The 16572-nt window shown below is 40.3% G+C and overlaps 1 protein-coding gene across 2 annotated transcripts in view; it reads right to left on the bottom strand.

The window, feature by feature from the left end:
• The window catches only part of nktr (natural killer cell triggering receptor), a 234456-nt gene extending 219245 nt beyond the window's left edge, over positions 1 to 15211 (bottom strand). Inside the window, exon 1 of one of the 2 annotated variants that reach the window (XM_072576348.1) lies at positions 15166 to 15211. The gene's annotated coding sequence lies outside the window, so the exon portion shown is untranslated. The remainder of the gene's footprint in view (positions 1 to 15165) is intronic. The other variant, XM_072576349.1, reaches the window with a different exon arrangement.
• Between the last annotated feature and the right edge of the window lie 1361 nt (positions 15212 to 16572).

Raw genomic sequence — 16572 nt, forward strand, 5'->3', positions numbered from 1 at the left:
TGCCGTTTTAATGCAGGAAAATATTGTATTCTGCTGATCTTAAGTTGCAATTATTGACTTAATTGAAGTAAGAAAGTGACCATATTTTCATAAGAGTTGTTACTGGAAAGAGACCAGAGCCAGAATTTTAAATACTGAGTGATAGAGTACTTGACTTAAGATCACAGATATTAAATGTCATTGATATCAAATGAAAATCAAGACCAATGAAAAATTTTTCATACAATGCAAATGCATTTGAAATAAATTGCTCCTATTCAAATTGGCTTCTGTACTCACAGCATAGAATAATACTTTGGCCCTCGATGTTGCGCCGACCTATGAACTATTCTCAGCTCGTTCCCCCTACACTATCCCAAAATCATCCACATGTTTATCTAAGCATTGTTGAAATCTCCCTAATGTGGCTGAGTTGACTACATTAGCAAGTAGGGCATTCCATGCCCTCACCACTCTGACATCTGTCTTAAATCTACCACCCCTCAGTTTGTAGTTATGCCCCCTCATACAAGCTGACATCATCATCCTAGGAAAAAGACTTTCACTGTCTTATCTAATCCTCTGATCGTCTTATACGTCTCTATCAAATCCCCTCTTAGCCTTCTCCCTGCCAATGAGAACAGGTTTAAGTCTCTCAGCCTTTCCTCATAAGACCTTCTCTCCAGACCAGACAACAACTCTGCAAGATATCTGCAAGCACCAATCTTATCACATGGATTTTAGATTTTAACTGGACCTGGGAGGTTTATAGCCAGCTGCACAAGAGCCAAGAGTTGTTTGGGAATCAGTGATCTGGCATAATATAAAATCTAATCAGATTTGGATAAATACACAATTAGGTAGCTGAATGTTATAAAGATAACTGAAACATCGATTTCCATGCTCCTTGGATGCTGCCTGAACTGCTGTGCTCTTCCAGCACCACTAATCCAGAATCTGGTTTCCAGCATCTGCAGTCATTGTTTTTACCCCTTAAAAGATAACTATAGATGAGAGTGATTGGTCACTCTAGGTTGTCACACAAGGTTACAACAAATATGGAAGTCCAAAACTAGAGGTCACAGGTTTAAGGGAGAAGGGACAAATTTAAAAAAGGGACCTGAGAGACATTTTCATACACAGAGTGGTGGGTGCATGGAATGAGCCACTAAAGGAATGGTAGAGGCTGGTACAATTACAACATTTAAAAGGCATCTGGACAGATACATGAATAGGAAAGGTTTAGACGGATACAGGCCAAACGCAGGTCAAAAATTGGACTAGTTCAGTTTAGGATTCCTGGCTGGCATGGACGAGTTGGACCAAAGGGTCTGTTTCTGTATTACTCTATGATTCTACCATTCAGCCCAAGTAATCTTTATTTATTAGGAATGCTAATGTTTAGCTTAAAATTAGCTATCATGCGATTCACGTTATCACAGCTCAGGGACAACTCCTCAGTTTGGACGTTGAGACCTTGAGTCCCACAGTTAAGTTCCACTGGCACAGGATTAAAAATTTTGGAACTCTCTTTTTAATAGCACTGCAGTTGTACCTATCCCAGACAGACTGAAGTGGTTCAAGATGATAGCACACTACCACACTTTTATAAATGGGCAATAAATGCCTTTCCAAGGGCACCCACATCCACTGAAACAATTTTTTAAAAATGCAGGAACACAAAAACTCTTTAGTGCAGTAACAAAGGAGTAATTTCAGGGAATAATGTCAGAGACACGCAAAAGATTCCATTACACACTGTTTCAATGATGTGGAGATGCTGGTGTTGGACTGGGGGGGGGAAACAAAGTCAGAAATCACATGACACCACTTTTTGGTCCAATAGGTTTACTTGAAATCACAAGTCTTCAGAGAGTAGCCTCTTTCCAAATAAACTTGGATTATAGCCTTGTGTCGTGGGATTTCTGACTCTTTTTATTTTGAAACAGAGCAAGAGTTCTCCTTTGGTGTCCTTGTCAATAATAAACTCAATTAAGAATTTAAAAAATTACCTGGTCATTATGGTGCCTACTTTGCTGCCTATGGTGCCTATGTTTGCTGGTGCTTACTTTGCGAAAATAAGATTTTTAAGATTTCAAATTGCTTAATTAGAACATTTAGTGATTTAATGAAAGGTACTGTATAAATCTAAATACAGAACAACCTCAGTTATCTGAACGAGATCAGCAGGGAGTATTTTGTTCGGCTAACTGATTGGATTGAAAACAAAGGAAGCATTTACGGGACTTTGAGATCTTGTTTGCAGTTGTTAAGAACAGATTGCACATTATTTGTGGAAGGATAAAGCTTGATAGGCTAAATAGCTTCAATTCTTACACCTCTCATTTCAATCAAAAGAGAAGTAATCAGTAATCACCTCACAGTGCAACACCTTAACAGTACTATAACAAAAAATGTGCTGTGCTGGTAGCACGATAAGTTAGAATGGCAGACAGTGGCTGAATTGATGTCCAAGAAATTGAATACAGGCTTAGTGCACCAGACTGACTATGCAAAATGAAATTTATTAAGAAGCATTTGAGTATTTTGCTTTGCATATGCAGCAAAACATGCCATCTCCAGTGCAACTTTTGGATATCCAGAAGTGTCCATATTATTCTCATTCCTCCTCTGGCACAGACCAATGCACTTCATGCGTTAGAGAAAGAAAATGCACGGAGTACAGTTTATCACTAGTTCCAACTGTGTTCATCTAATTGTAAAGTTCATGTCACTCTGTTTATATGATATATTTTGAACATAACTGGTTTTGTCCCTAACCCAATCCAGCAATCAAATTACATATTTGATGTGAATGTTTATTTTGCATAACACTCGACAGGTTATGTCCAAACATTCCACATCACTTATTAAATGTAAAAAAAAGACAATAACCTTCAAGAATTTGGCTGGAACAAATCTTATGTAAGTAATCTAATCTAATCTAATCTAATCTAATCTAAACTAAAATGTGACACTGGAAGTGTAATGGGACAGAAATATATGTGCTTACGTAATGTTTTATTTGGACAAATGGACGAGATTTTTGAATTAGATCCAGACAGACAGCTATTCAGAGTAGTTTTGATCATTACACATTTCAACTGTATTAGTTAAACCTATATCCTGCAGTAGCCTGATGATCTTTTCATATTTTAATATATTGCACAGGATTTTTTCTTTTTTGACTTATTATTGTCACACGTACTAAAATATAGTGAAAAGTATTGTTTTACACGCTATCCAAGCGAATCATCCAACGTCAGTTAATAGTGACCACCTAACATGATTTATCCTACCTACCTCGAAACAGAAAGTCTATTTAGCTGCAGACTGAGCACAATCCATTTTGTTCTCATCATTAGGAATTCAATAGGTCATTTTTGGATGCCGAAAGTTTTGCTTTGATCAACTGAAAAGAAGAGTAGAAAACTTCGATTTGCCACTTACAGCATTTCAGAGTGAAATTCTGTACTCTTCAAGGCACTTAATGCAGAAACATCAGTGCTCAAATATTGAGAGCACTTTTAGTAACTTTCCTGAGCAAGGTTCACTCACAACAGTATCATGATCTTCATAAGCATACGATTTATTTGTAGCACAGAAAGCTTATTAATTTGGTTTATAGGACTATATAGAGTTCAGTGGTCCTTAATTCCAGAATTGACAGCGATAAAAGGTAAGGAGATAGAAACCATCTACCCTGTAAAAGCACGTCTTCACATAAACAGTGGTGGTAATCTGGAACATCCTTTAAAAAAAACTGTTCAGAGGTTAAACATGTCAGCTGAGATTTGATAGATTTTCTTAGGCATGTTAAATGTTAAAGAACCAAGGTAGGCAGATGAAGTCAAGATAAAAATCTTCTATGATCTCACTAAATGAAGGACATGGTCAAGGGGGTGAGTGCCTATTCCCATGCCTGTATGTAGAGAAAAAAAGGGTTTTAATTTAATTAGGTTTCTGGGAAAGCATTCTTCATTGCAGAATATGACCAAATTGACTTCACTGGAGAAATAAAAGCAAGGGAATTTCAAATATAGAGAGCAAAATAAGTAGAATGACCTAAAGAAATACAGGGACTGAAAAATATGATTAACTGCAGGACTAGCATTGCTTGGAGATGGGGCTTCCAAAATGTGGCAAGATAGTAGCCAGTTTAAAAACAGTAGCATCTACCTGCTGACTAAACACTTGTAATTCAATCACAGAATCTCTTAACAGATTTGGTCCCATACAGAATTTCACAGGATGAAAGCATCAGGTTTTCTGGAGTGCTGAGCAGCTGAACCACGTAATAGCACTTCCAAGTTAAAATGTGCAAATAAGAACCATTGCTAATTCAGCATAACTGAAATGATTGCGTAGCATTTCTTAACGTAAAACATCTGATTGCTTTATTTAATACTTGGATATGTTATTCAAGATCAGTGGATTATTCAAAAGGTCAATGCAAAGAACATCCAAATTATAAATAGGAAATTAGAATTTCTCAAGAATTGGACACCAAGCATTAGGGAATACAACAATTTAAAATGATTTTTCTATTCTTTTCTTGACAGCAGAAAGGATGGCAACATTCTGAAAGGGAACGTTAGAGATAGGGGACAATGTGATTGAAAAATAGGTCCCCAGTGTTTAAGGCTGGAAAGCAAGGGAAAAGCCAGTACTAACCGAAGAGCACTGGGGGTAAAAGAAAAAGAGGCAAGGTCATAGAAAACAAGGACAATGTGTCCTCAGTGCCAACGTACCTCAACACAGACAAGATGGCAGAGTCCACACTGGAACAGCATGGGTTGTGTTGGTGCTATGCACATGATATTATACAATCAACCTTTTGATCTTAGATTCTACCAACTAACTTTTAATTGAAGTTATAACTGTCCCGCTCCCCACAAATATAACCAAAGTGATAATGAACAGCACAACAGCTTATTTGTAGTTCAATGATTAATCATAGGTTTGCAACAGCTGGGAGAAAGATGGTTTTGTTGCTTAAATGTTAGGAGGTAGAATCACTAAATGAATCTAGACTCCAAAATCTGCTAAAAGATTCACATTAGTCACAACAGTTTTGTATTGGGCAGCTCGAGCAGACTACAACCCATGCAACCACCTGTTGCACCAGTTTCCTATACAGTCCTTGACACAGTGAAAGAAGTGATTAATTCTGACACTAACTTGTCATCCAACTGAAATGATGACAGAATTGTTCAGATTAGGGATTGACTCCTCCATAGCATTTCACAGTTGAAAAAATTCTCAGGTGGAATGCGAGCAACTATTCCAACCATACTTACTTTAAAAATTAATTTCATTTTGGAATTAAATATACAGTAATCCCATGCAGATCTGGAATAAATGATTCCATTGGGTTTCATAGATTTTTTTCATATTTATTTCTAAGCAGTAACATTTATTTCCCTATTTCTATCAAAATGTGCATTTCTTTTCTTGGTTATTCCCTTATTTACTGTCTTCTTCCCCATTTATCTGTATTCCACCCCTATGTTTTTAGCTCCTCTCATTAAGGAAGTTAGATTTTCCATACACTTAACTCAAGCAGAAATTCTTGCCTGGCATGCCTAACTTTGCTCCAAAGGCATTTTGCAAGCCATTTGCAACCTCAAGCTCTAATTGTCATAGCAGATGGACAGCATTCATCTTTCAGTGGCTCATCCATTTAGAGTCTTCCAGCTCAATATATCTTCGATTGCATTTTGTCCACATAACTTCATCAGGACCTGCTGCCAACAGCAGCAATAATGATCCACACAAACTGCAAAGTTAACAGATCAGCAGCTTTAGTACTGTTACATTTACACAGGATTTCAAATATCATATGCAGCATACTAGCTACACTAAGAGCCTTCTGGTTCAGAGGCCTGAGCTAACAACTCAAGAATGTAAAATCAAACCCAACTTTACAAAGCTAACAACTTGAGTGGAGTTTAAAATCCTGGAAATTTTTTTAAAATGCTGATAATCAGCAAAATGACCACAAAGCCGTTGGATTGTTGTAAGAAATCTTCAACTACTTTGTTGCCTTTGAGAGACGAAAAATCAGCCATCCTTATCCATTACGTGTATATTCCAATGCCACATCATCTTGGTTAACTCCAAACACCTTGTGGAAAGGCCCATCAAGCCATCCAAATTAGGGTTGAGAAATAGATGCAAGCTTTATTTGTGCCATTCGCACCCTGACAATAAATAAATTATCCGCCATAGATGATGATTTAGGATCTACATTAGGAGAGGTGCCCTGTGCTGCAAAAAGTGATTAGCTCATACATGTGACAATTGAACATAGCACTTTCCTTCTCCACGTGCAGCACGCAGATTATCTTATCATTAGCTCAAATGCAAAAGTCAGCAATATTTCCTTGATTAAAGGATAGCAGAGCAAATATGAAATGTTGGAACTGTGTTTACTCTCTGAAGCAAGGTTTTTTTCCTTAAAAAAAAGCAGCTTCTTCCCATTCGCCAGAGATATTTTAGCCAATGACATTTCACTCATTTATAGTGTTACAGTCCACATGATTTCATAGGTTGTATTCCATGCCCCAATAAGGCTGGAAGCATAATGCTTCAGATAATACAAATCTAGACAAAGCAATTCTCAACTAAATCACACTATTCTTAAAATCTGAGAAACTTGCTCAGCACTTTGAGGACAGTTAAGAACCTGTCACATTACACATGGCACATGCAAGCCAGTTCAGTTAAAGATGACAGATTTCCTTCTCTAAAGAACAAACGAATTGGGTAGGTTTTACAAAGAGAATGTGTGCTGACCCCTCAGAAACGCTTATTACACATGTGTGAAATACGCATGCATAGAACCCCTGCCAGTAACATCATTCTGTCCCTTTCACTGTTGTATTGTCCTTCTTTGGATGCCACCATTTGTTTTTATTGGCAGGGCAATTTCACAGAAGGACAATTAACACGTGCAATATGAACCTTTTAGGGCACAGTCCTTCACAACAAACGACGACCATTTCATAGTTACCATTATTGAGACTGGCTTTTAACTCTAAATGTTGAAATGAATTTAAATCCCACTTGCTGTCTTACCTGCACAGCATCAGCTTGTGCAGATAAATAACCAAGAATATTAACTGATTGTTGGAATATTGAAGAGTATTTGCAGAAATAGGCTTGGGCTAATTTGCACCATTCCAATTGTGCAAACACAGTTTCTGACAAAATTAAGTTTCTGCTTAAGATAATCTTTGTCCCAATTTAAAGTTGGACTTCACAAACATAGAATAAAGAAAAAGACAAAGACAAAAACAAAGTGATCTCAGCTGAGTGGCAACTGGTCACTAAATTTCCAAATTATGGAACAGCGAAAGAATTTCAGCCCAGCAAACCATATCTTTGGAAAATCAAGGTCTGGTGTCACAGATGAACATTGTTACAATTTGACCAAGAAATATTGGTCCTGCAATGGGAAATGGGACATATAGCATTTAACATGTCTAAAATCATGTGGATAGTAATAATGCCATAAACACAGGCTTGAACCTTCCAAGTTTGGTACAGAACAGAACCTTCGAGCATGAAAGGATTACAGTTCTGAACACACGCAATGACTACAGTGAGGCAAGAGAAGGTCTGGAGATAGAATAAGGAAAAAAAAATTCACAATAAAAGAGTGTACTTGCATGAGGCTTTAATTAAACCACATCTAGAATTCGGTGTTCGGTTTTCATGCTCAAAAAAGATCAATAGCATAGAGGCCTGAAATAGGTTTGAAAAAAAAAGGCCTATAAAATGATCCTTAGTTTCAAAGCTATCAAACTTACAAAACAGAGTCTTATCAGCCATAAAATATTGGCTCTGGGCAGCTGAAAATGTTTAAAGTAGCGTTAAGACTGCTGCTGCGATTTTAGGTAGGCTGTTTGAACTATTAGTTACAAGGAACCATGTACACAATTTATGCAAGTATAGATAAGAAGCCAGTGCTCACAGAGAATGCAGATTGACCACAACTATTTAAGAGGGTCTGGATGAATTCCTTGCGAGCTATGGAAATAGCTAAAAATGAGATGGGATAAGGGCACGTGTCATGGTCACTGATTCCTGGATCCCTGATTGCCTTGGTAGGAATTTCCTATTTTTTACCCCCTTAACAATCTTAAGATTGTTTTGTAAATCTAGCTTCCTAACTCCCCCCAAAAAAATAGACAACTATAAGTAGGATGGTGCATTGGAAGTCATAACATTTGTTTGAATTATAAGTTTTTGACATATAAATACAGAATGATGTTTTTCAGAAAGGTGCTGCTAGAACAAGGAACTGGAGAATTGCCAGCATCCCCAAAACTGTACTCTATTGAAGACAGTGCCTTCAGGAGAGGAAGTGGAGAAAGAAGTGGAAGACAGGGCAGTACACCAATGATAATATGATAATACAATTCACAGACTACAAACAATTGCCATTGATGCCACAATTAGATTTTGGGAGAGTTGTTATACACTATGCAGATAGAGAAAAGTAGTTACTGGATTCTTTCATTAGTATACTGTTAGGAAGAAATGCAACTCTCATTGCAATCTATTGTCAAGTGGCCATACTCGTATCATATGCGAAAGTAAACATTCATCATTAAGGATGTCTTTGTTACATGTCATACAAGTAGAAAATAATGCTGGACAAAGGCATAAAATTCAAAGCCATGGGACATCTGGCTGTCTTTCAGCACTGACCAAACATTAAGGGTGAAATAAAAACAAAATATTTGCACAGACACAACATCTTTCATGGCTTCAGCATTTCCCTAACTACAGTGTACTCAGCTGTTATGACAGCAAACACAACAGCTGCTTGCCCACTCAAATGCCATGAACATTAAAAGAGATAAATTACCATTTCAGACAGTTCTGGTTGTGATAAAAATGACCAGATACCATGAACACTGCATGTTCTTATTTGAATAGGATAACAAATTCATCTGTATCTACCCAAACAGAAAGCTAGGCTATCGATTTCATTTTCGTCTTGGAGGTTGGTGCTTCAAACAATTCAGGACTCTTTGTGTATTGAAGGGTTAGCTTAGCAAGCTGCGCTAACGTATTACATTCTAAAGTGCTTCAGGGGATTATTATAGAGGAACTTAGGCCACATTTGGAGGTACTTAGATCGGTAACGAGGTAGGTTTTCAACAAACTCTGTACTGACGTGGGAGGGGTTGACGGATGTATGGATGGGATTCCGAAGATCTAGTGAAGGCAGAACCAAAGGTGGGGGCGGGGGCTGGCCATGATGTGGGTGGTTGGCTGTGGGGGGGGGGGGGGGGAGAGGAGAGGGGTGAGGCCATGAAAGAATTGGAAAATGAAGATGACATAAGGCTATAAAGATACAAGAGCAGATTTAGGCTATTTCGCTTACTAAATGGCACAGCAGACTCAATCATGGCTGATGTTTCTCAAACCCATTGTCCTGCCTTCTCCCAATAACCCTTGATCCCCTATTAATCAAGAACATATATCTATCGGAGTTAAAACACACGAACTGACTTGTCCTCAATGGCAATGATTTCTACAGATTCATCACACTTTGGCTGAAGAAATTCCTCCTCTCTTCAGTTCTAAAGGGTTGTCAGTTCACTCTGAGCCTGTGCCCTCAGGTCCTAGTCTCCATTACTAGTGGAAACATCTTCCTCATGTCCACTCTATCCAGGCCTCTTAGCAGTCTGAAAGTTTCAATCAGATTCCCCCAACCCCCATCCTTCGAAACTCCATCAAATACATGACTTGGAGGTGCTGGTGTTGGACTGGAGTGAACAAAGTTATAAGAAAAAAAAATCACACAATAATTTGGTCAGATCGGCTGGTAGTTGCCTGTAGTGCTTTGAAAGCCAGTGCTTCCAAATAAAACTGTTGGACTATAACCTGCTGTTGCGTGACTTTTAATTTTGTCCATGAAATACAGATTCAGAGTTTTCAACTGCTCCTCATATGACGAGCCCTTCACCCCCAGTATCATTCTTGTAAATCTCCTCTGGATCTCATCCAACGTAAGCACATCCTTCCTGATAACTGGAGCCCGAAAGTGTTCACAATATTCCAAATATTGTCTAGCCACAGGGTTATACAATCTCAACAGTCCATCTCTGCCTTTGTCTTCCAACCCTCTTGACATGAATGGTAACATTACATTTGCCTTCTTAACTGCCAACAGAGCTGGTTGTTAACCTTAAGAGAATTGTGAACCAGGACTCTGAAGTCCCTCTGAAGATTTCCGAAGCCTTTTCCGTTTAGAAAATTGTCTATGTCTCTTTCCTTCCTACCAACCTCACACTTTCCCACATATTTTTCCATCTGCCACTTCTTTGCCTACTCAATTTTAAAATCAAGATGTTGCTTGGGCAGGGAGCTCATTAAGTCAGTGTGCACTGGGATCAGAGTTGAGGAGGCTGCCATGGTATCATGCTGATACTCATCACACTATGAAAATCATGCTATGTGTTTTTCATACAGCTTAGCAATCCAATTAGATGACATTCATGTACAGAAGTGCACCGACAGTAAATTGAAGATTTAGTTTGTGTTGCATAAACCATGACAAAAAAAAATCTCTACAACATATCAAAAGTTGCAGATGTGTGAGCATTCAGCTACACGATTTTAAATGTGGATAATAAAAACTACCTAACCCACAACAGTTTCAGCCTAGGTTCCACATTGAAAGTACCGCCACATCAACACAAAGCTGGCGCTCGACTTTTCCCAGCAAAGACAGTCAGCTTACGAGATAGTATTGTACAGCAATTTCTAGTTGCTGACTGGTACTTTATTTTCAAGACACAGTGACATGGACTTCCTATGGATAACAAAAAAAAGTTTAAAAAAATCACTCCGATGTCACTATGTATCACACAAGACCACGCAGTCTGACCAGATGAGTCAAGGGGGTAAACAAAAACAAAGGGACTGGTGCCAAGCTCATGAGTACACAAATTTGCGGGCAGTGAATCATCAGATAAAGTACTAAGTGTATTAACCAGGAAGGGAAATAACAATTTCCACTTTCAAAGGGTACTGACCTGTGCATTGTCTTAGGACCAGCCAATAACATTTTTTTCTTAAAAATTCATTCTTGGAACATGCATGTCACTGGCTGGAACAGCATTGATCACCAGACCCTAAGTGCTCAAGGTCATGGTGGTGAGCTGTCTTCTTGAACTACTGTAGTCCACTTCCTGTAGGAATACTCACAATGCTGTTAAGGAGTGAGTTCAACCATTTTTATCCAAAAACCCAAAAGGAGTGGCAATATATTTCTCAGTGGCTTGAACAGGAACTCGCAGATGGAAGTGTTCCCACACATCTGGTGCCTTTGTCCTTCTACATGGTAAAGTTTGTGGGTTTGGATGATGCTAAGGGGCCTTGGAATTTTTCAGTTCATTTTGTAGATGATACACACTGCAGCTTCTGAGCGTTGATGGTAGTAGGAATGGATGTGGTGCCAGCCAAGCAGGCTGGTGTGTCCAAGATAGTGTCAAGCTTCTTGAATGTTATTCGAGCTGCACTCATCCAGGGAAATGCTGAGCACTCCATCACACTCCTGTCTTATGCCTTGTAGATGGTGGACAGCCTTTGGAGGAAGACAGAAGGCTAGTCATTCGTTGCATGACTTCTAGTTTCTGATCTGATCTTGCAGCTACAGTATTTTTGTGGGTGATCCAGTGGAGTTTCTGGTAAATGTTACCTCCCGGGATTGTGGACGAATTCAGTGATGGTAATGCCAGTGAATGTAAATTCAAATTGAACAAGATTCTACCACACTGACAAGGCAAGGCACAGCAACTTTAAGAAATCAGCTTTGTGACAAACCCAAAAAGAATGCTCACAGAAGAAAAACGTCCAAGTTAGAACCAACCCTTTGTTCTCCACATTTGAACTTTTATTTCTAAGTTATGCTTTTATTATCAAAATAAAACCACTTGACTAGCACCATATCCACGAGCAAACATTCACCCCCTCCAATGATGCATAGCAACAGCAGTGTACATGATTTACCAGATGACATGAAGAAATTTCACCAAGGTTTCTTTGACAGCAACTTTTAAACCCATGACTACTACAATCCAGAAGAGAAGACACTGGTACACCACTACCAGTATAATTCTCCCCAAACCACTCACACTCCCAATATGGTAATACATTGCCATTCTTTTAATGTCACTGGGCCAAGTTCCTGAAATATCCCCCCCACCCACTTCACCAAACAAACTTCAGCAGTTCAAAGCAGGTTACCATCACATTCTAAAGCACATTTAGGATGGACAATAAATGCTGTTTCAGCCAAAACTCTAAATAAATTGAGTATACCTTAACTCCATTTGCATATGAAAATAAAAATCAGGACTTAAACATACACAATTATGGAAATTCCACAGTTCTCTGGACTAAACAATTTCAAAATTCACAATCTTTTGAGCAAAGAAAATCTTCCTCACTTCGCAATATTTTTTATTCCTAAACAAAAGTAGTAAGAAGATGGAAAACCAGAGAAACTATTTTCAGTGATATTTGTCAAGGAACATTAGAAAGGAGATTTTAAAAAAACTTATTAATGCAATAGGATCCTTTACTTTTTGTAGGACCTTTCTATATTTTCAGAGGTTACACACTGAAGTCCTTTGGTAGCTAGTAAAGGTTATGCTTTGAAATCACAGAATATATTTAATGCCACAGTTTCAGTTGGAGACAAAAATGTCAAAAATTCAATCAAATAAACAAAAGGCACTTTTTCCAGGACATTTTATACATGCCAAACTTCAAGTAAATCACATTTCCAGTGAGCCTAATAGTCCCTTCCATACAGCAATGAGATTTAATTTTCATCTTACCACCAAAATAAACTCAGTAAAACTACTCTTTTTCATGACTCACATATGTGCGAGATAACATTGGTATGACGTCGCAGAGGTTAGCATTACTGCTTCACAGTGCCAGTGACTTGGTTAATTTCCAGCCTTGAGTGACAGTGTATTTGAAGTTTGTATCATCTCCCTATGACTGCCTGGTGCTGCAGTTTCCTCCCACAGTCCAAATATGTGCAGGTTATGTGAACTGGCTGTACAAAGTTGCCACGTGGTGTGCAGGCAGGATAGATTAGCCATGGTAAATGTGATAAATAAAGGGAGGGAGGTGGGTCTGGGTGGGTTGCTCTTTGGATGGTCGATGCTGACACAATGGGCTGAACAGCCTCTTTCCATACTACAGGGATTCAATGGAACACTGATTGGAAAGATCCTTTTATTTACTTGTATCACTTTGATCAAGAGGAGTCGGGAATCTAAATTCAGGCTTCAACACAACAGCATATGGCAAACGTCATTGAGTATGCCGACACAATCCCAGAAGTTTTGTTTTAAAAAGCAGCATTTCCCCCTCAGCAGGAAGCATGTGAAAGATTGTTGTGAAAGTTACCTACTACATACAAAGCCTCCGGATACCAACATTCAAAGCTAAATTGATAACATCTGTGCTGTGTTATAATGTGGCTCGAAAATCTCTCATTGCTAATTAGACAAACAGGCGTATGGATAAAGCTTCCTTTGCAGTTAGCATCAAGAGTTCGTTTGTACACAATCCCATAGACAACATACTTATATCATTGTTTAACCTTCCTCAGGAAAAAAGACATCTTAAATAAATCAGTTCACACAATTCATTCAAGATTACAAAGAGAGCAAAACATAACATAAATAAAGAACATTATTGTGAACGATCAAAAAGATACCGTAGAAAGGTTGACTAAGATTTGCAAGAGAGCAAGTTGCGAAGAAATGTGAAATACAGACTTCAAGATTCATGCTACCTTTTGACGAGTATATTTTAAGCCAAATGGTATTACACACCACTCAAAGAAAAATAAAAATACTCCTCTTTGAAAACTTATGTATCTAATGGCAACATGCATTACAACCATCCTGGGAGTGAGATACATCTTTGTCTACCCCTCCATATAATAATCTTTAAAAACCCTCAAGGGAAGAGTAGTTCTTTTAAAAGAAGTTTGAAAAAGATGGGTTCAGAGTCCAAAGTTGGGACTGGGAGAGTGGGGATGATGGGGCTAGCGAAGACAGGGGTGAGACCCTCCGAGGAGGGATGGGGCAGCAATCAGACACCAATGAAAGTGGCAATAAAACAGTCTGCATCATGGAGGTCAACAGCTCACTGGGAGGGAGGGATGGGAGACATCAGACACCTCAAGATGGTGCCTAGTGAGGTGGGTGAATGGTCTCCCCAAAATGGCTTGAAGGTGGAGCACAATCAGATTTCTTGACAGCAAGATATAATCAGACTCCCTGGGGATGGCTAGAGCATCAGGCCACACCAGGTGTTTTAGGAGCATCAGACTGCACCAGGTGGTGGGTGAAATCAGACTCCAGGATGGGAGAGCAGATTTCTCAGGGAGTTGAAGAGGGGAGATCAGACTCCCCAGACGGCCGGGAGGGTTGAGAGATCAGACTCTCCAGGCAGCGTGGGAGAGACAGATTCCCCCTGGGGGGAGGGGGTGGATAATACATCCCAGGGGTTGGGGTGGGGAGAATTGAGATCATGACATTCTCCAAGGAGGTATAGGGGTAAGGGAGAGATCAGGCTCCCCAGGGGTTTTTTGGGGGAGAGGAGATCAGGCTCCCCTGTGGGGGGGGGGGGGGGGGCTGGGGGAAGTGAGAATTCAGGCTTGCTGGGAGTGGGGGCGGAGGGGGAAGAGTTTAGGCTCCCCAGGGAGTGGGGGGGGGAGGGGGCATATCAGGTTCTTCAAGAGGTTATGGGGGAAGGAGAAGAGATTAGGATCGGGGGCGGGGGGGGGGGGGGGGGGTAGGGAGGAGAGAGATCAGGGTCCCCAGGCGGTGAGACTGGGGGAAACAGGTCAGACCATCGGAAGTGGGGGGGGGGGGGGGGGGGGGGGATTGGTCTTGCGAGATTATATATCCTAGAGGGTGAGGATCAGTCTCCCCAGGAGATGGGGGTGAAGGCTCAGATTCCCCGGGGGTGGGGGTATTCCTCCGACCCCCGGGACAGCCCCCGGCCGATGAGCTACCGGCCCCTTCCCTTCCCTTCCCTCCCTTCCGTCAAATACAGGGCTTGCGGCAGCGCAAGGACGGAGAGAGAACAAAAGGCGAAGGAGATGAAAGAAAAGTTGAAGACGCCGCTCACCTCGGAGCCCTGCAAATGGCGCTGTTACCAAGCGCCGCGCCGAGCATCCTGGGATAGTGGAGGACCAGTCCGCCCGCCTTAAAGGGCACATCTGGCACCTACAGCCCCGCCCCCAGCATACACATTAAATGTCGGCGGACAGTATCGGGTTTTCATCCAGGGGTGGAGAAAACAAACACATGCACACAGCAACATGTCTCTAATTCACTCGTGGGATGCGGGTGTCGCTGGCTGGCCAGCGTTTATTTTTCTGTTCCTGACTAATTTCATCGGGAAGTGAAGAGTCAATCACATTGCTGTGGATCTGGAGTCATGTGTAGGCCAGGTCAGATAAGGACAGCAGATTTCCTTCCTGAAGCACATTAGTGAACGAGGTGGGTTTTTCTGACAATCGGAAATAGTTTCATGGTCTTCTTAATTCCAGAACTGAAGGGAGGGATCGTGTGGAGCAGTGGTAGTGTCCCTGCCTCTGAGTGAGCAAGACCCATCTACTCCAATGGTGTGTCAAAGCATTTCTAAACATGAAGGAACTTGCAATGATGTGGCATATCCTCCGTAGTGCATTGGAGTGACAGTCAGGACTTTTGCTTAGGTCTCTGGAGTAAGATGCAGAATAATGATGATCTGGCCACAGCTGATGCCCATTGATGTGGAGAAAGGTGAAGGAAATGAAGAAACTACAAAAGGGAGGGAGCCTCCATATGATATGCCAGTTAAAGCTATTTATTAAAGATGTTTTTAAATCATCCTGATCAGTGATGTGATAAAATACCTCTGGAGTAGGTGGAACCTGAACCTGGGTCACCGAACTCAGAGGTAGGGTCACATTTTTTTCCTATCAGAGAGTTGTGAATCTTTGGAATTCCCTTCCTCAAAAATGCAGTGGATGCAGCATCTTTAAATATTTTTTAAGTCAGAGGTAAGTAGATTCTTGATTACCAAGGGGATGAAAGATGATTGGAGATATGGAAAGTTGAGATTAAAATCAGATCAACCATGATCTTATTGAATGGCAGAGCAGACTTAAAGGGCCAAGTGATCTACTCCTGCTCCTAATTCGTGCTTTCATAAGACCAGTGAAAACAGTACAGCAGTTCAGTGTTGAGGCATACCCTAGTCATAATGTGAATTACTCACAAACATATTCTCTGACAAGAATGTGGACACTGTCACCTATAAAGACCCCAGTTGATGGACTATGCCAGACTTTGACTTCACATTCCTGGATACTGTGTAGACAGGCTGACAAGGGAAGAGGCCACTTTGGATTGGGTGCTCAGCAGTGAACCAGGACTGGTGTCAAATTCCATGGTGGGAGAACACTTTGGTGACAGTGACCATAACTGCCTCACATTTACCATAAACATGGAGAGGGAAAGGAGCAGTTACCAAGGGAAGATTTTAATT

This window comes from Chiloscyllium punctatum, chromosome 8 (genome assembly GCF_047496795.1).
Source record: "Chiloscyllium punctatum isolate Juve2018m chromosome 8, sChiPun1.3, whole genome shotgun sequence".
Taxonomy (NCBI): Eukaryota; Metazoa; Chordata; class Chondrichthyes; order Orectolobiformes; family Hemiscylliidae; genus Chiloscyllium; species Chiloscyllium punctatum.